Source organism: Lepisosteus platostomus, chromosome 14, assembly GCF_059453375.1.
Source record: "Lepisosteus platostomus isolate fLepPlt1 chromosome 14, fLepPlt1.hap1, whole genome shotgun sequence".
Classification (NCBI taxonomy): Eukaryota; Metazoa; Chordata; class Actinopteri; order Semionotiformes; family Lepisosteidae; genus Lepisosteus; species Lepisosteus platostomus.
In genome coordinates, this window is record NC_142624.1 from 23,877,342 (window position 1) to 23,905,289 (window position 27,948).

Here is a 27,948-nt window from a genome sequence, read left to right on the forward strand (position 1 = left end):
CGAGAGGGAGAGTTTTTTACCCTCTGTCAAAAAAAACCAAATCACCCGGGGCAGAGACTCTGGGGGGATCATTGTGTGGTACAGAACGGAGCTCAGTCAATTCAAACAAGTTCAGCGCTGATTCAGTTTAAAAAAAACTGCAATGGACATAAAAACTCCCTTGCTTTTAACAGAGCGTTTCATAATTGCCAACTACGAAATTTATTTAAACTGCGACACTTATCATTCAACCAGAGCTCGAAATATCACAAGGATCCTTTAGAGCACAGCAAAGACTGTATTAAAAGTATACTAGTGACAAACTAGTATACTTTAGATATTTTTTTCTGAACCGGGGAAAATCTGATCATGTTTCTCTATAACAATAATAAAAACATTTATGTGATATCACCTTAAGGACAGCACATACAAGGGTTAATTGCACAATGGACCGCACAAAGAAATTTAAAATAGTCTTCTTTAGGTGTGAGGGCAGGAGTGGATCGCAGAAGGCATAATCAGCAAATTAGGAAAACAAAGAACAGGACAGGTGAGACGTTTATCCAGAGAGCGAGTGATCAGAAAAAGGAACAGCTGTTACGCCCAGGTTTTACGCTCTCTCTCTGCTGAATCCGCTTTCCACTTGTATGTCATCAGAAAATACAAGAAGTTTCTGCTTTGTGTAAGGATGGTATCAAAAAGTAATCTAAGTGGTGAGAAAGCTGTGCTCCTCAAAGCGCTTTACAGGATAAAAACAACAGCAATAGTGTTAAGCTGGGCAAACAATTTTTTTATAGAAATACAAAATGAGATATAATGATGTGTTCCGGCTAAGACATTAACGAGTACAACCCCCCTCTCTGCAGGAGTGCTGGCTGTGATGAATTAAACCGTTTTCACAGGTATTTTCAAAGTAGAAGGGGGCGAGATTTCCAGCGAAAGACACCTCCCCCCTCAAAAACCCAGTAAGTACAGTACTTACTAGTTAAGAAAGCTAGGCTCCTCAATGAAATCGTTTTAACATGCTAATGCGTTGGTGTAACAGTCCGGGTGTGGCAAGCTTCTAATGTCAACTCGACTCGATCGGAAGACAATGAACATATTCTAGCCCTAAATGAATTAATAGCAAACATGGTTTACATAAAAGACATTTTTCCAAGAAAGTTTATAATAATACGATCTATAGTTGAAATCTGAGCCTAAATAAAAAGAAAAGGCATTTTCAGAGAGCAATCGCGCTGTGTTTATGTAGAAAAAGCGATTAGGTTCATGAGCAATCTAATTACTTATTCGTTTAAAACGCTATATAAAATAAAGTTTATTATTAATTTGCTGGACAGAGCGGTGAACATTATTATGGATAAGACAAAGATAACGATCCTGATCAGTTTAGAAATCTGTGTACGCTGTAAGGTTTTTACTTCTTAAACTTTTAAAATACACGTTTCGAATAGAAAGAAATCATCTTCCTGGTACAGTATGTATAGCAAACCAGCTTTTTTCTCCAATCAGAGGGGTTAGACGCTCGGTTAAAAGCAAAGGAGATTGTCTGTTATAGTGGACATAAAAACTAGAGTTCGCTGGCATTATATCCTAGAAGACACAGATCGGCGCCAGACCAGGAGAATGCCACAGCGTAAAAGAAAATGCCTGATGAACTAGGGATTGGACAGTTTCCAAGTGCTTGTACAATCGATGGAAATGTTCAAATAAATGTGCAAAAGAAATAAAATAATCATTTTTTTCTTTATCATATTGGCTAGCTAATGTCCTCTCTTTGCTAGCTAGTGGCTGTGTTTCTGCGTTGGGTAGCAACGGTTGACTGTTCTCAGGCGGAAGATGTAAACAGCTTAATTTTCGTGTTAAATAATTTTTTTAAATTAAAATTCATTCCATACAGCAATCGCATATTTGGGTACCGTTTCATAAAACTTTCATGCTTAAAATGTTTAGGGAGAAATGGAAGACTGATAATGGAATGGAATGGAATGAATGATAAGTGTCGCAGTTTAAATAATTTTCGTAGTTAGAAATTATGAAACGCTCTGTTAAAAGCAAGGGAGTTTTTATGTCCGTTGCAGTAAAAGAAAATGCCTGAGAAAGTAGGGCTTGGACAGATTCCAAGTGCATTTTTGCAATTTACGTTGCATTGTCCATTGTGCTGCAATACAGTTTAAAATAAGTCTAAACTTAAGGGAATAAGGGAAACGTTTCATTTATTCAAAGAAATGTTTGTTAAAAAAAAGTCATGGTTCCACAGTGGGATTCGATCACAGACCGCGTGACATGGGAGTCAGGAACCTAACCCACAGCGCAAGGTCACATGCAGAGTGCTGAAAAAGCACTACAGAAACATTATCAACAGACAATGTATAGCGTGTACTATTCTTGTGTTGCGGTACATGAATATAATTGTATCGTTATTAATTTCTTTAGATACGCGATTCCATATTATATTCCCTTTTAATCAAATTCTAAAAGTATGCTTGTTGACTCCGGTATCTCGTTAGTTAAAGACTTCAATGCTTAAAACGTTTAGGGAGAAATGGAATACTGGTGTGTATTTTTTCTTTAAAGTACCGAGACCAGCCATATACTGTATGTTTATGTTCCAAAATTAATATCGTTTATGGCCTTCACACACGTTACAGTATGCTCCTATTCTTTTCATGCTCAGCTACTAAGATTTCCCTTCAGTGGTAAAATTCCATATAAATATTCAATACTACAACGGGCACAGTAAAGCCGTTTACTGTAAATCTTTCTACGACTGACCAACGGACCGCGAGTGCCCCTGTCGGTCAACCAATCACGTACCGCGGTATCGCGCGTCATCGTGCGTCACAATGCGCGACGCCGTAGCCAATTACCTCTGGTGCGTGTGTGTACCGCAACAATAATTTAAAAACCGGAGGAAACTGCAAAAGAGCATTTTCAGAGCTAATGAGTTTAGTCTGAACTGTTCTGAGCTCATACGTCAACCGAGGAAGATTTCTGATGAGAAATGTGTAAGCTTCCCCAAATAGTCTAAATCTAACGCTTTATTAAGTCATTGCAATGCCATGGTTGGCAAAGGCTGAGAAGATTCAAATCCTCACATAGAGATGCACAGTTTCTGCTTATCTACAAGACAATTCTATTGTCCTTAATGGGTGGCATTTCACCATCTTGCATGACAATAATCCAGAACTTACTGTTAATGAAACCAAGGATTTTATCAGGAGAAAAATGAGGAAAACCATTGAATAGCTCCAGACATAAAGGCAATTAATCACATATTTTACATGAAGAGAATAAATAGTCAGGACACTTGAGTGAAGGGCTCTTCTTGAGGGAAGAACTCAAATTAGCTGCCTAAAAGCATCTCAATTGATAACACAAAGAGTTGATGAGCTCAGCAGATTGCAGACATCATGCATTATTATCTCAAAGAGATACTGTTTGTAACAAAATCAACACCTTTACACTCTTAAATTTCCTTAAATTGAATGTGTACCAATAACTAAGGCCACTTGAAATCTCTAGGTTGAACACAAAGTATTTTTTTGCTCTAATATCATCAAATCTATCAGCAGAATTTGGCATAAATTAAATATGATATTATGCTCATCATTCATATTAATCTCATGTTCACAAATGCAAATTTCCTGACTGTAATAAACGTTTTGACTGTGCTGTTCCAATGCAGCAAACTGATGATTTCCACTTCTAAAATTGTCATTCTTACACAATTTACACACTTACACAACTGTACAGTAAGTGACATATATTGTGAAGAAGAGTTATAGTATCTGTTGCTCATACTGAAATGTTGAAATTTCAGTAAAAATAAAACCTAAGGAATGCTTCCCTAATGTAAATGACGATATATAATTATTTATCCAAGGTTATCTGGGTTGTATCTGCTGCTATGTGAACAGAAAGAAAATGTATCTAAAATTATATCATACCAAGTCATGATAAACCTCTATTTTTAAAATAGATGCAAGATTGTGTAATCTGTTTGTCAGATCAAGGCAGTGTATTATATCACATTGCTAATGTTGCTTGTCACAGTCACAGAGCAGAAGACATTGTGCTACTCTTTGATGTGTTCATTGCAGCACTAATTGAACTGGTCATATATAGTGATATTCCCTGGCAAGGTTGCAAATGTTTACAACCCAAGATAAAGCACAGGACTCTCTCATTCTAGGTCTGGTATGTGGTGAAAATCAAGACAAAGTCACTTTGATCCCAGCATCATATCTAATTTTCCACTTCGATTCCTTCCTCCAGAGGACAAAGCTGCGCCTCTGAACATCAGTAAACAAACAGCTGCAATTTTGCTCTCTTCAGGCTTGAATGAAGCCTCACATGCTCTGCTCTGCAAGTATGCTGTAATGCACATGCTGCACTGATTTAGAAATCAGCTTCTATTTGGAAAATTAACATTTTTAAATTACTGAGGTGAAACATGCTGCAACTGAAATGTACAAGGTCTTGTATGATATAGATCATTTACACATATACTGTTATATTCTAGAATACACATTACACCTAATATCAGTTTATTGCTATTTATTTAAAAAAGATTTGATTGTTTCAAAACATGAAGCTGGTTTAATTCATTAATTTAGAAAACAACACTCAATAGATCTAGACATTTTACAGATTTCTCTCTCACACTGTGTGAAATTACACAAAAGGAACCACAAAGAAGACGGATTTAATTTACAGTCAGAGATTGCATCACCAGGCAGGGACTGGGTTATCTAAAGTTTATCTAGGATATAGTCACTGTGGTGCTTTACTGTATGCAATGCACCTTTTGCCAGGAAAAAAACAAAAACTGCAGTTTTCACATCTTTCAAATTATATTTTGCTAGCGTCATATTTTCTATGCCATGTCACAGTACAATCTCACAATGAATGTTAGACAAGGAAGAATTTATAAACTGCATGTTAACCTTGCAAATACTAGGCATATATTTTCAGAGCAGAAGCACAAACACCTTTACCGTTTATGGTCAAAACTGAGTGTCCATGTTCCTCCACGCTACGAGAAACAGAATTAGAAACACTTTTGTTGTGGAGAGTTGCCAAGCACACACTATATTAAAATAAATTTAACATAATTACGTCATTATGTTAGATGCTGTATCTAGAAAGCCAAAGTGAAAGTATTTGGTGTCCATTTAAGCCAAAGGTGAGATTTGATTGGGAGATTCATCTGATACTTATTTAAGACTTATTTAAGCTGAACATGGGGTGGCATGGTGGAACAGTAGCTAGCATTGCAACACCCCTGGGTTCAAGTTCTGTAGTGCTATCTGTATGGGGTTTGTATATTCCTCTAGGTACTCCAGTTTCCTTACATTTTATTGGTATGTTAATTGGCTTCTGGAAAAATTGGCCCTGGTGTGAATGTGTGGATGTCTGTGTCTGTTTGTGCTTTGCAATGGACCTGCATCCTATCCAGGCTTTATCCTGCCTTGCGCCCATTGCCTGATGAACATGCAGTAAATGTATTCACACTGGATGTAAGGACATTCAGTTAATTAGTTCAGCTGTATTTTTATAGAATAATGTCATGATGTTGTTTTCTAAAGTAGGTAAAAAGAACCAGTTCCAGGAACAGGAAGGGTGTATTTCTTTAGCTGCACAATAAATTAAACTTGACTTAAAATCTCATCTTTTCTTTACTACAGTACATTACATTTATCTTCTTTAAAACACAATATATATTTAAGGACTAATGAAGGGTGTAGTAACCTGGGAGTTGGGTTAGCTCCTTATTTTCTATTTTTATAATGGTTTTGAAAAAGTGAAAAGATGGTCAACACTGAAACACAGCATACTTTGTATCGGTATTTCCAATTCAATATGCATTTATCTGCATCTTTATTTGTTGAGATTCTGCTCTAGGTGTGTTTTGTGCATTTGCTTAGCATACATTAGAATACACAGTCATTCTGTGTGTTATATGCCATTGTAAATGCAGATATAGAGTGTCTTAAATTTAAATAAATATTTCAAAACATTTTTATTAAATCATATGCTGTCTATACTATACTGTAAATCAAATTGTTAGGGCATTTTAAAAATAATGCATACACCTGATGAGTTAGAAAAACATAACATGGAAAACATTAGTAAAAGAAGTGAGAGTTTGAAAATACTAAGTCCAATAACAATAGCTGCATTTCTAAACATCTTTTTAATCTGGCATCATCTCCACAAAATGCAATGTTTTGCATCCTGTCCTGAATTTGGAGATCCTCTGAGATTAGATTCATGCAAAAAGGAAGGAACAAATTAAAAGAATTATAATCCAGTCCAGCGATATTTGAATGGCTACCCTAGTTTGGCAATGCTCTAAAGAGAGATCATTAAAGCAGTGCATTTAACTAAACGTCAGAGTCTGGGAACTTCCTGTCTGTGGTTTAAGCCTATCCTTTTAGAGCTTCTTCCTGTGGGGATTCTACTGTTTCATAATGGTAAAAGACCCAAAAATGTAAAGTAACATCACATTCACATTACAACAGCAGAGGTTTTTGATTTCTTGAGCCACAAATGTGTAATGTTTAAAATTGCGCCTAAGAAAAATAACATTATGTGAACACTCCTTTAGTTCCCACGGGGAAGCATATTTCTGTGATGAGAAAAGCCTTTTGAAAAAAGCCTTCGAAATCATTACAATTATATGTTGTGTCTTTTTCATTCAAACTGTATGAGATCAGCACATAAACAGTACATCGTAATTTGATGTGCTCAACACACACAGCAGGCAACACACATTTTACAGCTCAGAACATTCAGGATATTCAGGTTTGCTGATGAGTGGGGAGATGGGGATCCTCATATCCCCTCTCCATGTTAATTATTTTCATGACCATGATAAACTCATACTTTCAGAGCATTACTTGTGGTACTGAAAGCCCAGTCAGCATTTACAGTATGCAGACAAAGGATCATATGTGTTGGAAGCTTTGGAAGCTTTCTGATATCATGGGATGATCTGTAACCAGGTTAGAGACATCAAAGAAGGAGAATCTGTGGGTAGACTAGAAAAAATAAGATGACAGAGTCTTCTTTGCGTGTACTGTATTCATGATTTAGGTATTTCTAAACTTGGTTGCATGTAAACGCATTGAATTTTTAGTGTCTAATTTCATTAATCATCTTGTGCCATATAAAATCAGGCATAGGTATTATGGAAAAGTCAAATTCAGAATACATTATGTTATGAATAAAGTGAATATTTCAAATTTATCGTCAATACCCAGAAGTTTCAGTGGCCACCAGTCCAATGTAATAAAAACATTTAAATTTTGATTTTGTTCACTACTAACCTGGAAGTCTGTCATACTGAAATTAATTACACTATAAAATATATATAAGTTGTTACTTGGCAAGACATTTCCTAAACATAGCTGACTTACTGTATACTGTATGTCTCATATGTGAAACTTGGACCCTGAGACTTGTTCATTGTTGTAGCTTGGACCCTAAGAAATATGTTAATGACTGATTACTCATAAATACCTCAGTGTTTAATAGTTGAACAGATAGAAATATTATAGTAGTACTTTTCCCAGAGATGTACTTATTGGATATAAATATACATTTAATGCTCCTCTCTCGACAGTTTACCTTAGTTAATATTCAATATGTTCTGTCAATTCTGTTGTGTGTTCTTTGTATATCTCAATTTTATGTTCTGTTTCTGTTCTATGTTTAAAAGGTGCACCTGGTATAGTCATACAGATAGCACATCTTTACTTTGAAAGTGCATTTTAGATTTTTTTATATTAAAAAAAAGAAACTGTGGTGGTAAACAGATATTTAGATTTTTTTATGCTATGTCTTTGCTTAAACATAGCTATATCCTGTACGGAAATCTGCCTAAGTTTGACATTTGCTAGAAAAAAACACAGATAGTGCAATCTTTTGTGATTGCAACTAACCTTGTGGTTAAAATGCAGTGCACATAACAGCTTCTTTCTTTTCAGATCTAGAAACAAAAAAACATTTAACAATGTTACCCACTGGATAACTTTGTAAGCTTTCTTTAAAAGCTGAAAGGTCTTGAAAATAAAAATAAAATGATAAATGTAAAAGATCTATGGGATTATGTAAGAGACATATTTACACACGGAAAGACCATGTGTCAGGTAGTCAGCACATTTTACTACACATTAAGCTTATTTAGTGATGTAGTAAAGTTTTAGTTATGTACTGTATAAGAATGTTTTATCTTTTTGAGTCCTGAAATGCTTACATAACAAATGTCAGTGGTAGACCTTTGGTTCAAGACAAAATTATAAATTATAAAAAAATCCCCAATTTATTCTGAGTCAGTAATAGCTAACAATTACTGAGTGAATATTACCAACCAGGATATTGATTACTTATGGATACTTTCTCATCTCAGCCACTTAGTTTCCATTGGCCTTACAGTGGCACCCCTAGCCAGTATCCCCCTTGCCTGACTGAACATATTGGATGGACATCCTAATCTAGACATTGTCTGGGTGCCTCTTACTTTTTAATGATCTACAACTTCATCCCTAAGGTGTTTTGAAAATTCCATGGTCTTCATTGTTAAATCCTTGCTTGAAATACTCTACCTCTCTAAGTGACCTTGCAGTGATAAGTGTATTTAATCTGAAATCATGTGACCCACTATTATTTTGCACAGACAGAAGCCACTCAACTAACTGTGTGGCTTGTGTGCACCTCATTTAATGTTCAGGTTAACCACAGCAAAGGGTTTTAATATTTACAGTTTACAGTCATTAGTTTTCCATTTCATTTCCTGCATGGTTGTGCATTGGTCAGTATTGCTGCCTCACAGTGTTGATTTTATTTTCACACAATGGGTGCTGTCTGTGTAGAATTTGTATGTTCTCCCCATGTTTACGTGGGATTCCTCTGGGTGCTCTGGTTTCCTCCCACAGTCCAAAAACATTTCTGGTAGGTTAATAGGTTTCTGGGAAAATCAGCCCTCGTGTGAACATGCGTGTGTTCTCAGTATGTGTCTGCCCTGTTGTGGACTAGTGTCCCATCTAGGTTGTTCCCTACCTTGCCCCATTAATTGCCAGGATAAGCTCTGGCTCCCCAGCAATTCTGAATTGGAAAAGTGGTTAGAAAAAGTATGGATGGATAGATCTCACTGATATTTCTATTTTCCACATTCTCTTGTACATTTCTGCACTAACCTTCATATCTAGTTGTCTGCTAAAATTAAATGTACCAAATAGTGCACATAAAAAACTTAATAGAACATTTTATAACAAAATAAACCAATTTCTATTTCTACCAATTAAAAATAGTAAATTGGAACGAATTGTGTCTTAGGCATCTTATTGGTATTTGGTTAGTAATATTTGCCATAACTTAAAGTACTTTCTATGCTTCTAATATTGATTTTTTTTCAATAATATAAGCACAGTGCAGCTACAGTGTACTTTCTCTGCCTTTCATGAAAAAGTTCAAAGTTTAGTTAAGAAATTCAATGATCACAAATTCTAGTAAAATAAGAATAAATGGAACATTTATCCTGCTGATTATTGCTTGCTCTATTTTTGTTGTCTGTATAATGTTACTCTTTCATGTTGTGCATTTTTTTAATGCTAACACAAGAATAAGAACTGCCAAGATCTCTGAAGTGTTTAATTATCCTTAGAATACTTGAACAAAACTACAAAGAATAAGAGAAAGGAATTAAACATTCAATGCAGACACTTAGCTTAAACAATTTGCCAAAATTATAAATTCATTTCATAACTCTCCCACAAGCACGCAATAAAGCTTAGCATCCTTGGGTTAGAATATTATTTCCTAAAATATGTGTATTTCAGTGTGAACACTACTAAATTTTGAATAACTATCACTCAGTTGCTAATTGAAATATGCCAATAGAATCTGCAGGATTCAGGTGGTTTGATTCTGGGCTTGTGTGGGTTTGAATTTTTTATTAGTCGTTAGGCTTTTCTTAAATGGCAGCATGCTTAATGTCTTTGCCAAATGGTTAAAGAAAACCAAAATGGTATCATTTAAATTTTAACCAGATCGATCTTTACCAATGGGAAAATATTGTATATTGTGGCAAACCCAGGTCTGTCTAGGCAACATAGGGAATAACTGTCTGGAGATGACTGCTTCAGGCTCACTGGCAGTTTTATTGCCCTTCTCTTTACAGCGGAGCATGCTAATGGAGCAGGAAAGTACTTGGAAAGGCAGAGGGAGACAGAGAGATTAGACATCCGCTGGATGCACATGAGGAGAAAGAGACACAAATGGGACCTCACCCGTTTTTATAGAGGAAAAGGCGGGAAAGGTGAGCCTTTGAGGGGTAAAGGGCAAAGGTCATAAGGACAATTCAGTTCCTGGAGATGTGGAATTCTACAGTATCAACACAATAGACACTAGTCCATTGTATCAAGAAGTATTGCAGCACAATTTATAAAAACATTTCAGTTTCTCAGTTATAGGAGTTGTCCTATAAATATAGGAGTTGTGAACATTGACAATTCCATTAAGGACTTAAATCCTACCAGTGTTCTAATTGAAACTTACTTATAGATTTGAAACTGCTTTGAAAATCCAAAAATTACTTACATCATTCAGAACTTGGAAAAAAAGATCTGCAATATCAGGAAAATACCAAGATTTCCTACCCCTATATAAGCAGTAATGAGCATCTTGTAATGGATCTGAAAACAAATGTTCTCTGTGTATGCCAAGAAATGCTCAATGTTATAACCATATTAAAGTTAATCAATGAAGTTGTACAGTACATGTAGAAGAGAGGTTATTCAATTCTGTAGCAGGCAAACAAACAATGAAATACTTACTATGTTCAAAGCATTCTACAAACATTAGATAAAGCTGCAGAGGTTAAACATAAACAAGAGAAGAATTTAATTACAGGGCTCTCTGTATGTGTGTGTGCTCAGTGTTAGAAACTTATCTGCTGAACTTCTTACAACTTCTCTTTGCCTCCAAGTGCTTTTGCCTGCTGTGACCTACATTCTATCACTCAGCACATTAAGTGATGTGATCACATTCTTCTGGATCTTTTCTCATTTCCTGTTAGTGTTTCATCCTGTCACAGTCTCATACTGACTTCAGCAGTCGTTCCCCACAATCAGTGTATTATGTTTGACTTCCTTTAGGTTTACAAGGATACTGACTAATCTTTATTCTGTGACTTCAGCGTCACCCTTCTGAAGACTTCAGCCTGCTGCTTGCATGTTTCTTGAGTTTTCCCACTTTTTGTAAACTTGACATGACACAGAAACACACTTGATATACACATTCCTGTCATCCAGGTCGCATTGTAGGATTAAGGAAATGTCTTTCTTTTTAGTTGAGTTAAAACATGTTCTGTTAGTTCTCACAGTTTTGGAATGTTTTCATCCTCCATTTTACAAAATAAATATCTTTTAACATTTGCATTTGTAGTCTTTACTTGAACAACTTGACAAATGTTTAACCTTTTTTTGACATTATGTTCACTAATTATTATATATTTGGAATGGGAAAATAAAAAAAGGGAACATAAACTATACTGTAGCATTATAATTATTTACTCTTTTATTCTTAATAATCAGGGTCATAATAATGTAGTCTCATGCAAATAAATTGTATTAAATAAATTATAGTAAATATGCACTTTACGTATAGCCAGTGGTGGCTGAATGGGCTTTGTTTTTTACCCTGTCTCCTGTCATACTTATGCAAAGAGACTAAAAACAACTCACAATTAATGTAAAAAGTCACTGATCATGTATTTGTTTATTAAGAGTTTGGTATATTCCATTAGATGTACTACTGTTTTGCATTTGTCCCTCTTGTTATATTCTGTATCTGGGAAATTCCTTCAGGGTTAGGGTTAAAAAACAGCTGTAATATATTCTAACATAAAGGCCAATTGATTTCTTCTGAATAAGTGTCTAATTAGTTTTTCATAGTTTGTGTAACAAAAAGAATGTCTTTGAAGTATGTTATCTCCTTGTACTTGAATATTCTGTCAGCCAATAGTTTCACTTGAGTCCTTGGTACAGTAGCTATTTTCTGGGGTGTATTTTAAGACATCAGAATTAATTTAGAAAGATTCGTACAATTATTTAGGAAGGTAATCAAGATTTTATTAGTGATAAAGGCAGTACATTCCTTTTGAAATGAGTTTATTTAGAAGTTTGTTGGGACCAGTTAATTAGTTTCTCATGGTTCAGAGTTTTCTCTGAGTCTTGCGAAAATGAATTTTATTACAAATCAAAATTAGCAAAAGCTAATTAGCTAAAACATGTTGGATGTGGTGTTGACAAATAACATAGATGTGAAGGAATTGATTAAATACCGTTCAAAAACAATATTTTGTGTTTTTATCCCAAAAATAAAGTGGCATGCCAGTTATTGTATGAACATTCTTGTCCAAGTGCAGCACAGAAAAACTACAACAGATTACAGATAACAGATTATAAATTATATTTTTGTTACTAAATATCAATAATTATTAATCCAAAGTATTGATATGTTGATATATATAAGGATATATTAACATGGCTAGTACAGTGGATTGTGCCCTTGCAATTTATATATTAAAGGACATGCTTCTATAGTTGTGATTTATGGTTTTATAGAATACAGAAAACTTTTGCTGTCTTGTTTGCTTTGTTCTTATAAACAGCATTTATCATTTGTAATTTTTTCTAGTGTCACAAACACTAAATATGATATGATTTGTGAATCCTGTTAAATTTACGCAAGATATGTGAAGATTTCACAGGGATAGTAAGGAAACATTTGGATAATTGTATATCCACTGATCAGGTCAGTTTTTGTCAGGCCTAGACACAGAAATACTGGATGTGAAGGTACAGCTGGCTCCATACATTATTTGATTCTTTGACTGCGATATACAAATAGATGACAATCTGCATGATGCCCTAATAATAATAAGTAATAATGAAAACACAATACAAGGTCTTATTAATTACTGAGGGTGATGAAGGACCATAATATGAGTTGTTAACATCATGTACAGACCAGATTTTCAGTTTCATTTTGGCACTCAGACAGAAACTGACCATTTATTTGAGATGTAAAGAGGCTGACTTTAGGTGGTGAAAAACAGGATGTTAACTGTTAACTGTAGATATGTTTATTTCCCTTTTGTGGTATCCACAGGTTAGGACAAACCTCTCTGAGTTGTATTTTGATGCATTCGTGCAAAAGGTTTCCTGTGTTTTAAACCTTTTAGAAGGATGGATTTACTGTACCTTTCTTTTACTAAATTTGTATCTCTTTCAAGTGGCCTTGGAATGTATTTGTCAACTGACGTGCCAATGTGGTTAAGTGTGGGCTCTGAGAATGGGTGGGCCCAGGTTCTCATGTTTCTTGCAAATATTTGCAAAAATAACCCGTGTGTTTCGTGTGTAGCTCATTAGTCCTATAATTAAATAGAAGTTTGAGTCTTTTAAGTTGTCGCTTATTTATTTACTCTGAAACCATGCTGTGCCAAGGAACAAAGGAGCCATGTGACCATGTTTGACATTTTCAGACTGTAGGAGGGAAGCGCTATTATCTGTTATAAATTTGCTTGTTAGGCATGATATCAGGACTCAGTCTCTCATTTTAATTTTACCTCATTTACACAATCACCCCCCTAAATTAGTACTATATAAGCACAATAAAAACACAGTCATCCTAATTTAATTTTGTATTGTTCTTATTAGTACCACGATTGGTGTAATCATCGAGGAAAACAACTACTTACATTGTTCAATGCCTCACCTTTAAATCTAAAGAAATTGCACTTGGGTAGGCACTGTCAATAAAGCTAGTGCACATTAGACAGACAGTTTTGCAGTACACTTACAGTATCCATCCTCACTGCAGAACTGGGTAAGGAGTAATTTAGAGCTAAAAGGGTGAAGTAAGAAAGGGCTCCATAAAATGCTATTAAAATTCCTACATCTCGAAACTTAGTAAATAGGACTCTGTTAACCGGGTCCTTAATAATAATAATAATCATCATCAGGTGCTCATCAAGCACTAAAAAAAGTGTAGTACAGTATGTAGATTTTAAGTATTATCCACCTTAACTGAAACCAGCATTTTTTAACCTCATAATCCTTATCAGTTCTGTGATCACCTGAATGTGTAATACAGGAAAACATGTTAACATTCAAAGGAAATACAAAAAAACAATAGACAGATATGATGTATTTTTTAAATACAAGAACAGAGAATGGTTCATTTCAAGGATCTGGTTTTTGTAAGTTGTACTGTGGATGTATGAGAAATAAATTTTATATGAGAATAAAAAATACAATTAATTTAAAACCAAATAAGCTTCACTCTACTGAACACAAGAGGACAGAAAGCAATGATGAAAATGCATTAACTAATTATGAAGAAAGTCAAGCAAACCTTTAAGATCCAAGTAAAGTGTAAACAAACTTGAAGTCTTATTAGCATGAGCGTTAAGTACACTTATTAAAAAAATTCTACATGCATGGATAAACACAAGGCAGATTGTGTCAACTGTAAGGTTTTATTACAGAATGGTAGTTTTTGCGTTGTGCAGTACTGAATAATTTGGTGATTAGTATACACTAATATATATTAAATTGATTTAAATATTGTTTCAAATAAAATATTAAGGATATTGACGAGGTAGAGGAAATTTTGAATTTGATCATTTCTTTATTGAATTTATCTAACCAAAAGCAGAAATAATTAAGAATAAAAAAGTCAGATCTGGACATCTTTTGTAAAAGCTGCAATTTAATAGATCGAAATATTTTTTTTAATCTTTCCTTTTTTACATGCTTTAATAATGTATTATTACTTGCAGTTTTCATTTCCCAGCACTGTTCTTTCAGTATTAAATACTCAGTTATTTTTAGGCCCGCAGCATAATACGTTTTCATTTTAGGGCTTTTTCACATGTAGAAAAGTAAAAAGTAATTACATTAAGTTAATTACATGATAAAAAGCAAAAAGAAAAAAACAGCCTGGAATGTTCCCCTTCTTGTTATTATATTTATATATTTTTCTATAATGAACTGTTTGAGTGGTTTACTGAGTTTTGTACTTAAAATAGAATAATAAAAACAAAATAATGTTGCAAAAGCAAATTAATTTTAAGGGAATTTAGCAATTATGTTAAGAACTTACCATCCATTTTCTAACTGCTTTATCCAGAACAGGGTTGCAGGGACGCTGAACTGTATGTCTGCAAGCAATGGGCACAAGGTGAGATAAATCCTAGACAGGACAACATAGACTGTAGGTCATCAGAGGGCACACACAGACCCAGGACCAGTTTTCCCAGAAACCAGTTAATCTATAGAATCTTAAATCAAACTGGCAGAATCTGAAACCAGTAGAATCTAAAATACCTTTACATAGAGTAAATATGTCATTGTTGTCTTTTTAAAAAGAACATCAATGACATATTAACTCTATGCTAAGGTATTTTAGATTATACTGGTTACAAATGCACAATCAACATTTATCATCCTCCACAACCACAGAATTAACAAGAAATTGTAAATCGTTTGCATCCTTTATGGGTAAAAATATATATTTTTTAAATGTATTACATTCATTCAATTGTTTATTTCAGAAATGTCTTGGAAGCTGCAAGTGATGTCTCCAATTGATTATTATTATCCTTGGGCCACAGAATATACTACTGTATATTAAAAACTCTAGTTAGTGACATGATCCAGGCTCAAACTAGTGATGTTTTGATCATACATCTTAATTTACATTCCTGGCTGTGATACTTGGTAGTCTCCACATACTGTATGTACATTTTTTGAATAAGAGAAAGACATGCTTCATTTTTTACTTTTTGAATGCTCACATAAAACTTTATGAAATAGCTTATAAACAATACACTGGTACTTTTACAGCAGTTGAAACACTTTAAATTAAAATAAAACATCCCCTGTGCTATGGAGTCTCAAAGGACATGATTTTTAATTGTCAAGTTGGGATACATTTTCGGTGTCATTTGTAGATGGTCTCTCACTTAAAAATACTAATAAAAGTATACAGTAATGTGATCATAATAACATATAATGTATAAGTAATCAGCATTGCACAGAGCACAATCGTGTTTGTTATAAATAATTTAATTGAATTCTAGAAAACAAGAAGGCCACATTTGTACATATTTTAAGACTTCTTTTAAATAAAATTAAACAAAAACAGAATTCAGCTCTTTGGAAGTGCAATGGAATCCTCCAGCACTATATAAATAATTCTGAAGGTTTCCTGTTTCCCTGGAATATAAAAAGAAGTAGCAAACAGAAAACATTCAGTAGTAGCATGCATCATTATGCATCATTATGGTCAAAGTTCAAGTTAAAGTTCGTTTGTCGTTCCAGCCATATAAAAGTATGGAACAAAATATCGTGCCTCCTGGTCCACGGTGCAATTACAGACAAGACACTGACATAGACAATGTAGACAGGACTAATAATACTAATATTAATAAATTAGATCGTGCAAACTAAGAACAGAGGCAGTATACACAGAATCTACTGTATACATAGTGCAATTTAACTGTTACAGAAAAGTACAAAAAATACATCATACAATATACACTAAACACTGGGGGAGTTTAAACCTTGTTTCTGGAATTAGAGTGGGTGCAAGTAGGTACCGGGGTGTTGAGAAGCCTAACAGCCTGTGGGAAAAAGCTGTTACAGAATCTGGTGGAGCTAGCCTGTATACTGTACTATGATATCTTTTTCCAGATAGTAGGAGGGCAAAGAATTTATGGGAGGGGTGGGAGGTGTCATCTACTATACTTGAAGCCTAGTGCATACAGCGTTTGTGATAGATGACATGAATGGAAGGAAGGGATGCTCCAATAATGTTTTCAGCTATTTGCACAATTCGTTGCAGTGTCCTGCGGTCTAAGGTGTTGCAATTCCCAAACCAAACAATGATACAGCTGGTCCCAGTGCTCTCAATGATACCTCTGTAGAATGTGATAAGAATGGGGGAGGGAAGGTTTGCCCTCCTCAGTCACCGCAGATCATTGAGTGCTCAGGTATTGAGATTTAGCAAGCTCAATTTTCCTATCAGCTTCTGGGGAATGATTGTATTAAATTCTGAGCTGAAGTCAATGAACAGCATTCTTACATACAGTAAGTGTCTTTCTTATCCAGGTGGGACAGGGCCAGGTGAAGGGCAAGAGATACAGCATCATCAGTAGACCGGTTAGGGGGATATGCAAACTGGAGTGGGTCCAGAGAGGTAGAGAGTCTGGACTTTATGTGGCCCATGACTAGCCACTTGAAACACTTCATGATAATTGGTGTGAGTGCCACGGGGCGGTAATCATTGAGGCAGGACACAGCTGACTTCTTCGGCACTGGTATAATAGTGGTGGATTAGAAGCATACAGGGATAACTGCCTGGCAAAAGGACATATTAAAAATATCAGTAAGGACGTCCGCTAGCTGATCTGCACATTCCTTGAGCATATGACCAAGTATATTGTCAGATCCTGCATCCTTACGTGTATTAACTTTGCCTAGTGTCCTCTTCACATCAGCTGTGGACAGGTAAAGCACCCGATCATCAGGAGGAGGTATAGTCTTCCTCGCAGGCACAACATTCAGTGCTTCGAACCGTGCATTAAAGTTATTCAGCACATCCAGGAGGGAAGCACCGCCGTCACTGGCATGTGGAGTAATCCTGTAGTCAGTAATGGCCTAGATGCCCTGCCGCATGCCTCTGGTGTCCAGGAAGTAGCCATGGATTTTCCGTGCACAGGTGTGTTTTGCCTCCCTGATGGCATGGGACAGGTTGGCCCTTACTGTCCTAAGGGCTGCCTTGTCGCCTGATCTAAATGCAGCATCATGGGTTCTTAGCAGTGCACGGACCTAAAGACAAGAAGATCTTCAAAGACTGCAGATCATTGAACTCCACAAGTTGGGGCATTTCGACAAAAGAATCCACAAAAAGCTGAATCAACCCCTTTCCACTTTAGTGTGCATTATTAAGAAATTAAAAGCTATTGGTAGAGTAGCTATCTTGCCTGTAATGGACACAAGTGTACCTCATCAGCACAGACTTGGGATGCAACTGTAAATCCAAAGGCAACAGCTGGAGATCTTCAATAGAGACTGGAAATCTTCTGGAAACAAAGTTTCAAAATCTGCTGTCTAAAGGCACCTGCATGAATGTGGCCTTCATAGCTGGGATGCAAGGAAGTAGCCTCTTATGACAGCAAACCATCAAAACATTCAGCTGAAGCTTGCCCAAAAATGGACATTCCAACATGTGCTGTATGTATATATATAAAACTATTTCTAAGTATACTGTATATTCAAATCAACAAAGAAATGACTAATTGCATACAAAAACATGTTCTTACCTGGCTGTATCAATTTAATTTGATTTGTTTCAATTTAAAACAATGTATTCATTTGCAATTTAAGAATTTTGTGACAAGAATTTTGTGACAATTTAGTGACATTTAAGGGTGCCATTTAAAAATTTAGTGATAAACCAATATCCTAACCTTGATCTAATTGAAATTGAGGTGTCTGAATGACTTTACATGGAGTAGTATTTATTAATTTCCCCTCTGAAGTGCCAGAAAAACCCTACAGGTGACATTTAAGTGTATACCCTGCCAGAGGAGGATTGATGAAATGTTAGCTACAGGGATGTGAATAAATGTGATCCTCATTTGTTCTATACTTAAATTATTTATGACAAATATGTCTATGCTCTGTGCAATGCTATTAACATTTTTGTAGAATTTCTTGAGCAAGAAACATTATCCAGTCAGTAAATCTTTCCGTTATTTGATGTTTAACATATGCAACTGTAAATCCAAAGGCAACAGCTGGAAACCTCCAATACAGACTGGAAATCATCTGGATACAACGTGTCAAAAGCTACATTTGGAGGGCACTGTATATAATAAATAAATATAAACCTGTTTTGTTTTTTACATTTTTCTCTTCAGTAAGTGTCTACTACAAAAAGATTTCAGCTGATTATTTAGAAAAAGATAACAAGTCTCATAATGTCACAGTCTTTGTCTACTGCAGTCTCTGCACAGGTAAAAAAACAAAGCACCCTATTCAATTTTCACCCCAAAAAGACCAAAAAATACATAAACACTTTCAGAGCCTCTAAGGCTAAAAGGCCTGCTGACTGTCAACTGCTTGAGTTCTATTCACCAGGTGTTGGCATTTGCTGAAACTAATCGCATTTCCATTTTCTTTCACAATTATTCCATTGCATGTTTACTGTGTGATACTGAAAAAAGCAGATCACCATGAAAATAATTAATTGTTAATGAATAATCATCAGTAGGAAGCCAATTTAATTATCTTCAAAGGCGTTTTCAGAGATTAACCATAGTGGTAACTCCAATACATGATGTGCATAGCTGTAAAGTAATCACACCCTCTTAGTCTATCAATTATTTTCCATTACAGGGGGAATGATACCCCCATTTCCCTATGCCGTTTACTGGTAATGGAAGGATTCGTACTGGGGAGAGTTAATTGGAAGGTGTTAAGATTGGAAGGCTGTGGGTTATGTTTAGAGCATCTTCATTAGCACATTATCCTGTGAGTGAGATAGCATAGTGTGTGTGCTAGGAAGAGAATAGCTCTGTGAATTTTTATCAGCCCTTTGCTTGGAATGAATCTGTTTGGCTCCTAAAAAGTTTTTCTTTTCTATTTATAATGAAAAATAAACTATTGGTAATTGTAGCACTGCATGTAGTTTAGCTGCTTTTACCTTCAATAGTAATTTTCTAAATTTCATTTACAACATTTTTAATATTTCTTCAAATTATTTTCTGTTTGCCTCTATATGTTTTTTATTGTGGGTAAATATTCTTTCACTTACTTCTCTGATAACATTTTATCTTTCTTAGAAAAAACAATTAAGTAAGTAATTAAGTAATAAATAGTTTTCTGGTGACATGTTAGGAATAATGTATTCCTATACAGCATTAGAAATATGTTAACTGTGCTTTTGTTATATTTCAGAATATAACAATTGTGCAGGAATTATAGTCAATCACACATGTGTTTAAGACATAAAATTACAAGGGTTTGTCCAGTGTAAGGCTTTTTTACTTTTTTTGACTACTATATAAGCTAACTTACAGAAAAGATAGATATTGCACTCCTGCGTTGGTATGCTGTGAAACACGCATTCTATTCACTTCTGTGCATCCTTTCATGTTAGAAAGCTTCCTTCCTGTCTTACAGCCTTCTCCTGTGTATTTAAGTTTGTGCCTGCTTAGCTCTAGTATTAGTGCCAGAAATGGTTACATTTACAAAAGTAAGTTTCAAAATGGTTTCCTTTGTTGAAATGCATGCATATCAGTCATACAAAAAATATAAAAAGTGAAATTTGTATAACAGCTGTTTAGCCCTCTTCTCATTGTAAAGACCTTGACTTGGCACCCTGCTCTAAGGCATTAAGTAATAATTAGTAAAAACTGATTAATGTAAATTTTAAAATGAACAAGAAAGCTCTTCATTTTAGGACATTTCTATTCCAAACATGATGTCTTTGTTTTAATGTGTGGTGCATCTGTGGCTCATTCTTTTATGCTTTTGTGCTTTTAGGACTTGTAGGAAATCATTAATTGAAAGCTGGTGTAACATTACATTGGATCATTCCACAAATTGTACCAGCTTACACAAATAAAATAAAATACTCCTTGTGTGTACTAAAAGATTCTGTTAATGAAGCAAAGGGAATTAATTTGACAACGGTTTTTAATTTGGTTTAGGAAAGACAAAAGACATTTTCAGCACACCATGCACAATTCTATCCTTTATATTAATGGTTTCATTAAACTTTAACTGCAAAACCCTTCTGGCTTAAAATCTGTTTAGTTTTGCCCCAAACCCTTCCCCCCTCCCGCATGGTCCGTACTGTGTCTACAACTCCACATGGAATTTATAGGTTCCATTTAAACATGGCCAAGTCACATAAACACATTTGCCCTAGAGAAGTTTCTTTCTTTTGACAGGCAACCCTTCACCAAGGCTCCTTTTTCATTAAGGTTTTCAATTTGGAGCTCTTCCAAATTGCCCCCTTCTTTTAGCTGAAACCATGCTAATTACATCGTCAGGATAAAAACTGGAAACAAAATTAAATATCTTCCTTATGGTGTTTCAGCAAGGTTTGTAGGTCACAAGAATGGAATATGATGTCGTCACTTTGAAACATGCTCTGAATGGTTAACATGTAAAGGGTAATAATTAATGTTGCTGTTCTTCTTCCAGTGTTGCTAATTATGCTAAATATTTATTTAAAAAAAAACTTATGCCTACGCATTTACAAACACATGGGACCATGATGATGATTTGATATAAACACTATTTAATAATAATATTGATAAAAACAACCTTCAAGGGGTTTTGAAGCCTTGTAAGCAATCCCTATCCACTTACTTCAACATTGGAAATGAACTGCACAACAACTACGGGGAAATTTGAATCTAACACAGTTTTAAAGTTCTTTAAAAGTTCATTGGCTGAACAGGTTTTAAAGAAGAGCAGTTAGTGGTATTAGTTATGTTATGTCAAGCGAGTGATAAACCATTGTGGGCAGAATGTGAGAAAATAACATGAAGTGTAGGTCTGAAGCATACAGTACCTTAGTGTGATGAAACCTTCCAAATTTGAAGTCAATTAGTGTTTTAAGGCAACGGAATTTGGAGAACAAAACAGTAACAGTCAGGCAACCATTTTGATTTAAGCAGGAAACCCATTTTGATATGTGAATCATAATGACGAGTTTGGAGTTAACTGACTAATCAGCATTAGCTCAGGGGTGGAAAGCATGAGTTCCCATATGGAAAGCATACTGTATGGGTATGAGAACACAGCCATCTTCCTGGCTTAGCAGGAACCATTGTGGTTCTGTACTGTGATTGCATTGTCTCTACTATGGTACTTAAAATGTTTGGAGTTGATGAAATAGTTTTAGGAAAAGCAAATAACATTAAGGGGCATGTTTTGTCATGTGTGTAATAACCCAGTGTGGGAGTATAAAATATTGCTGCAACCTGTGAAGTGTACTGTAGTTCTATACAGTAGAAGGACTATGTGATGAAACATACTGTACCAAGTTGCAAGATTGGTACACTGGCTCCCAGAACATTGATAGTTTTAATTTTGTAAACAAAATAGCTGTTAGGAGGCTAATGTGGTTTCTCTATTTCACCATATCTATCCTTGTTATCTTCTATTGTCACTAGAATGACACACTGCCTTGCAACTCTATTCAGCCCACTGTAAAGTTTTCACATTTTTTGCTGTTTGAGCTACAGTAGCAATCATGCTAAACTGATAAGGCCAGAATATGATAGCATGTAGTGTAAATAACTTTTCAAAGAAACTTAGAAGACTCTCAGTAGCATAAATATTTAGTACTTTTATTACGGCAAAGGGAATTTCAACCAGGTTCTGACTTATAGGGCAAAATACAGTATGTCTGCAATCAGTAAATGTCACTTTGTATATCTTCCAGCCTCCTTGACATATACTGTAACATTGCTCAGTATGATCATTACAGTTTAGAAGAAACATCTTTAAAAAAATTATGCATTACTTACTCATTACTTATTTGTAAGGGAAGAACACTTATGTAAGGAATGTGTGTACAACATTTAGCGTTCATTGACTGAACAGTCCTTCATAAGGATCTGTATGAGTAAGAAGCTGTACTGATCCAAGCAGTTTGTATTCTAATAAAAACATATGTGAGAAAATTTGCAAACCAGAGCAGGCCATTCTGCTTTTGTTTTGGTAACTAATTGATCCAAGGATCTCATCCAGCTGTTTCTTGACAACATGGCTGCAACATCGGCTGCAACAACCTGGCTAGATAGATTGTTCAAGAGCCCAACAATCCTTTGCGAACATAGAACATAGAACAAGTGCCTCCTGTTCTAGGTAACAAATGAAACATTTAAAAACATTCAGGTGTTTCACTGCTGAATCTGGAGAGTGACCATTGAGCTAACACTATTAATGACTTTGAAATTTTAAATACTTGATGAGATTCACTCTGCTGTATGTTCAGAAGTAAAAGTTTCAAAAGGCCATTCCTTTGAGCCCGAGAATGTACAAATTTGATCCTTTATGGACTAGATCCAGAGCAGAAATATTTTCCTTCTGTTGTGGTGAACAAAAGCGCACCTTACCATTTTAATATTCTGCCATTTCACTTTCAGTTGCAGTTCAGACATTCTTGATAGTTTCCACCTGTGTTAGGAAAATGAAAATCATCCAGAATAACCATACGTTGTACATCTACAGTACTGTACATCCCTGGTTTCATTATATAAGATGGCATTATATGGGGCGGTGAGGTGGCTCTGTGGCTAAGGATCTGCGCCTGTGGCTGGAAGGTTGCCGGTTTGTATCTCGGCAAAGGAATCCTACTCTGTTGGGCCCCTGAGCAAGGCCCTTAACCCCAACTCCTCCAGGGGTGCTGTATAAATGACTGCCCCTGCTCTCTGACCCCAAGCTTCTCTCAATGACTGTGTGTCTCACAGAGAGCAAGTTGGGGTATGCAAAAAAACAAATTCCTAATGCAAGAAATTGTATATGGCCAATAAAGTGATCTTATCTTATTATAATAAAAATACTCCTAAAACAATGGTCTTTGAATTTGAATTATACTGTAGGTTTCTCGCTTATACATTCTGAGATCCCTGATTCATCTAGATTCTTCCTGTCCCCAAATGCTTGTTTTGATGTATAGTATATTGCCATAACTGCACCTCTTCTATCTTTCTTGTCTCTTTGGAATGCTCTGTATCTACAAGTACTAATGTTGCATTTACAGTATCACCATCACTCTTTGTTAATCATGTTTCAGTGATTTCAAGTACAGTACATAAAGATCACCTGCTAATGCAGCAGCATCTATTTCTTTATTTTGTTCATCATAGTCCTAACATTTAGGTATGAGTTTTTAATTATCTGGTTCTTTGGCATTTCATTTTTCCCTGTGGTCTCTTTTTAGAGACCTCCCTGTGTACTGTATGTCTTTTGTAGATTTAGTTAATGTTTTCAAATTCCTCTGTAGAGCCTTGTTCAAAGCCAGTGGTGTGCTGGGTTTTTGAATTTCTTATTGAAAGCATGCTGTACTGTATATGCCAATGTCAGATGTTCCAACATGAATAACAACAACTGGGCCTTCCCCTGTGATTTCTAGGAACTTCTCTACTCTTAAGCAGGCTAGGGTACTGCATTGCTTTAAGATGGCTATTGTAATACTGGTACCAAAGAAATCTGTTTTGAGCTGCCTCAACCATTACAGACCAGTAGCTTCATCATCTGTTATTAGGGAAGTTTTCAGGCAACTTGTAACTAATTTCCTGTCTAATGTGCCCTTGGACCCATGCCAGCTTCCCCACAGAGTAAACAGGTCAGTGGATGATGCACTATCCCCGGGGCTTCATGATTTATTTCAAAATCTAGAAGCACCAAGCACGTATGCCCAGATCCTCTTTATTGGCTATAGTTCTGCTTTTAACACAATTGTTAAGCTTGTCTCAAGATTTTTGTTAAGCTAACAGAGATAAGTATTAATCAAACTCTGTGATAAGGGCTACCAAATCTCCCTTCTGATATGAAGGAAGTGGTGAAGTTCCCTAAGGATTGTGTCTTTTCACCTCTCCTTTACTTTCTGTACACAAATGATTGTATTTCACAATCCGATTCAACCAAAATTTTCGTTCACTGATAATACTACTCTTGTAGGGCTTATCAGAGTCAGTATAGAGGAATGAAGTAGATGAATTACTTGAATGGTGTAGCCTGAACAACCTTGAACTGAAAGTCATGAAAACAAAACAACTTGTGATGGAGCTCTCGCACCATTATACATAAGGTTGTAGAGGTGGTGGAGAATTATATGTTTCTGGACATCACCATCTCCAAAAACTCTAATATTAGGAGGTCAACACATTGATTATGGTTAAGAAAGCTCACCAGAGTTTGCACAACAGGCTGCAGTTTCTTGAAATGTTTTATGACTGTTATTTCAATTTCGGTTGTAAAAATGATCATTGTAACTTTTCAGTTGAAAACTTTCAAATGTAATGGACATGGACTGGAATCCGTGTCAGATCTTGTAGAAGACCTTATGCGATGCGGTAGGAGCTGGAGAAAACAGGAGGCGTGGTAAAAGGAACACACAGGGGTTTAATAGTGCACAAAATAATAGTGACAGTCCGTGAGACAGTGTACGGGGAAGACAAAACGGCATCCAAATCCAAACGAGTCCAAGGGCAGGTCAAAGCACAGTCCGAAAGTCCATCAACTAGAAATCCATCCTGGGACGCGACAAAGTTAAAATCCCCGGGAGAGGGGAGCACACAGACGAACGAAACATGGAGGTCCAAGGGTGACGGGGCGAGATCCTCCAGACCCCGGGCTCAGGAAGCGGGAGGTGTCGGGGGTGAGGCCTATGCCCTCAGGAGACGGACGTAGGGTTTCCTGGTGCTAGGCGGGCCTTGCGACATCTTACCCTAATGATGAGCCCCGAGGACTGGAGGAGCTGGTCTTTAAATAATAACACTAAAAGGGTACACCTGGAGAGCTAAATGACACGAACAATAATGAGAGCAGTGGAGCGCCCTCTAGGGAGGGATGTCGGGCGTGACAGTACCCCCCCCTTCAAGGCGGCTCCTGACGCCCTACACAATTAAAAATAAGGGCAATACTATCAACAATAATATCACAAGCACAGACTATATACAACCAGAGAAGGAAATTCAGAATCACTATATACACAAGAGATAAAACCGGAGAATACTATATACAAAACGGTAGGGCTGTCCACTCTCAAAATAGTTCCAGCGGGGAAAGAAAAAAAACGGAGAAACAAAACGGTCCAGGAAAAAAAAATCCAAGAATTCCTTTAAAAAAAAAATCCACAAAAAATACCTTGTCCAGCGAAACAGGAATGGATCTTGACAGGAAAACAGGAAGGGCATCTTGAAAAGAAAAAGGTCCAGATGAGGGTCCGGGTGTTCCAGATTACCGCTCGCGGGGTCTAGAGTAGGCTCATCATTCTGTAACGGACACGGACTGGAATCCGTGTCAGATCTTGTAGAAGACCCTATGCGATGCGGTAGGAGCTGGAGAAAACATGAGGCGTGGTAAAAGGAACACACAGGGGTTAAATAGTGCACAAAATAATAGTGACAGTCCATGAGACAGTGTACGGGGAAGACAAAACGGCATCCAAATCCAAACGGGTCCAAAGGCAGGTCAAAGCACAGTCCGAAAATCCATCAACTAGAAATCCATCCTGGGACGCGACAAAGTTAAAATCCCCGGGAGAGGGGAGCACACAGACGAACGAAACATGGAGGTCCAAGGGTGACGGGGCGAGATCCTCCAGACCCCGGGCTCAGGAAGCGGGAGGTGTCGGGGATGAGGCCTATGCCCTCAGGAGACGGACGTAGGGTTTCCTGGTGCTAGACGGGCCTCGCGACATCTTACCCTAATGATGAGCCCCGAGGACTGGAGGAGCTGGTCTTTAAATAAAAACACTAAAAGGGTACACCTGGAGAGCTAAATGACACGAGCAATAATGAGAGCAGTGGAGCGCCCTCTAGGGAGGGATGTCGGGCGTGACATCAAAGGCTTTTTGTTGCTGCCAAAATTGCCAAATTTTAAAACAGTCGGTACAGTTCCTCGTAAGTCGATTTCGAAAGAGTTAGGCTGGCATTTATTGGCGTCGGGCCCCATTTTTTTTGTCACAAAATTAATGGCTCATCTCTCCAAGTGTACCTTCTGAGTTTGAAGTTGCTAGGCTTCCTGGGCTTTGAATACAAGTTTCAAAAGCAGGAAGGAAAGGAAAAGAAGGTAAGAAGGAAAAGTAGGAAGAAAAAAACAAAGATAAATTCATTACCAACTTCTTACTTGAAAAAGAATGGATAATCACTTCAAAGAACTGAAACATTTTCGGCATGAGAATAAGCTTTTATTGTCTTATAGAATAATATACTGCATGATGATAGTCTAAAATAAATGCCCCTTTATTGTCAATGATAACAGCCAGTGTATTTGAAATGCTTTATTTAACCAGATAAGTGAATTTTGTACTCCTCATTTATAACGACAACTTGGAAAGTCGGATTATATTTAATGCAGCACTATGAGTGCAGCACATTTCTCAAGTGTACAATAGTCACATCCCATTCAACCCATCCCATAATTCCAGCCTTATCTGGACTTTGCATTTGGACATGCATCTAATTAGTCAGCTGCAACTTCTTTGGATTTCCTTTTCTTTAGGTTAGATGGATATGATTTGTTTCAATCGTTTGGAATATCCTTATGGGCTACAAAGTTCCTGTTGTGAATCAACTGGACTCGTTTTCTGTAGTTTCTGTGTTTCCGGTGAAAAGGACTGCATCCTGTGCTTTGTGTTTCAGTATGTGGTGGATATGAAAACAGCTTAGGAAAGGACTAATGTAGCTGATAACAGATGACAGATTAGGTGACTGGATCCAAAGGATTGTGAGACCACTGTGGGAGCAGATAAAACCTCAAGAAGATAATTAAGTAAGATATCTCCACTTGATAAAATGAAAGAAACTCAGTCTTATCAAAAAAGTTGAATCCAGAAAGGAAGTCAACAGTGATGTGGAATCTTTGAAGTTATATGGATATGTTTAAGAACTGGAAGAAGAGTCGGGTGACAGCTCTATCTTAGAACCTTAAAACTCTTTTAAAAATTAATTAAAACCTTATAAAGACACTTCCTTATCTTCATGATAGGTAGTGTAATAATTTTGCACCAGATATTAATAATAATACACTTTATTTTATAAAGCTTCCTTTAAAGGTGGCTTCTCAAACCACTTGAAATTGCTCTCTTGAAAGCACTATCAGAATTGCAAAGTAATTGCAAATATTGCTGTCAAACTGTTTT

The 27,948-nt window shown here is 36.2% G+C and overlaps 1 long non-coding RNA gene across 2 annotated transcripts in view; it reads left to right on the plus strand.

Annotated features, from left to right (window-relative positions):
• Positions 1-27,948, plus strand: part of LOC148649032 (uncharacterized) — a 61,803-nt gene that overhangs the window by 23,225 nt on the left and 10,630 nt on the right. Inside the window, exon 4 of one of the 2 annotated variants that reach the window (XR_015926276.1) lies at positions 10,166-10,303. This is a non-coding gene — a long non-coding RNA (uncharacterized LOC148649032). Of the gene's footprint in view, positions 1-10,165; positions 11,389-27,948 lie in introns of those variants that run through there. The other variant, XR_015926277.1, reaches the window with a different exon arrangement.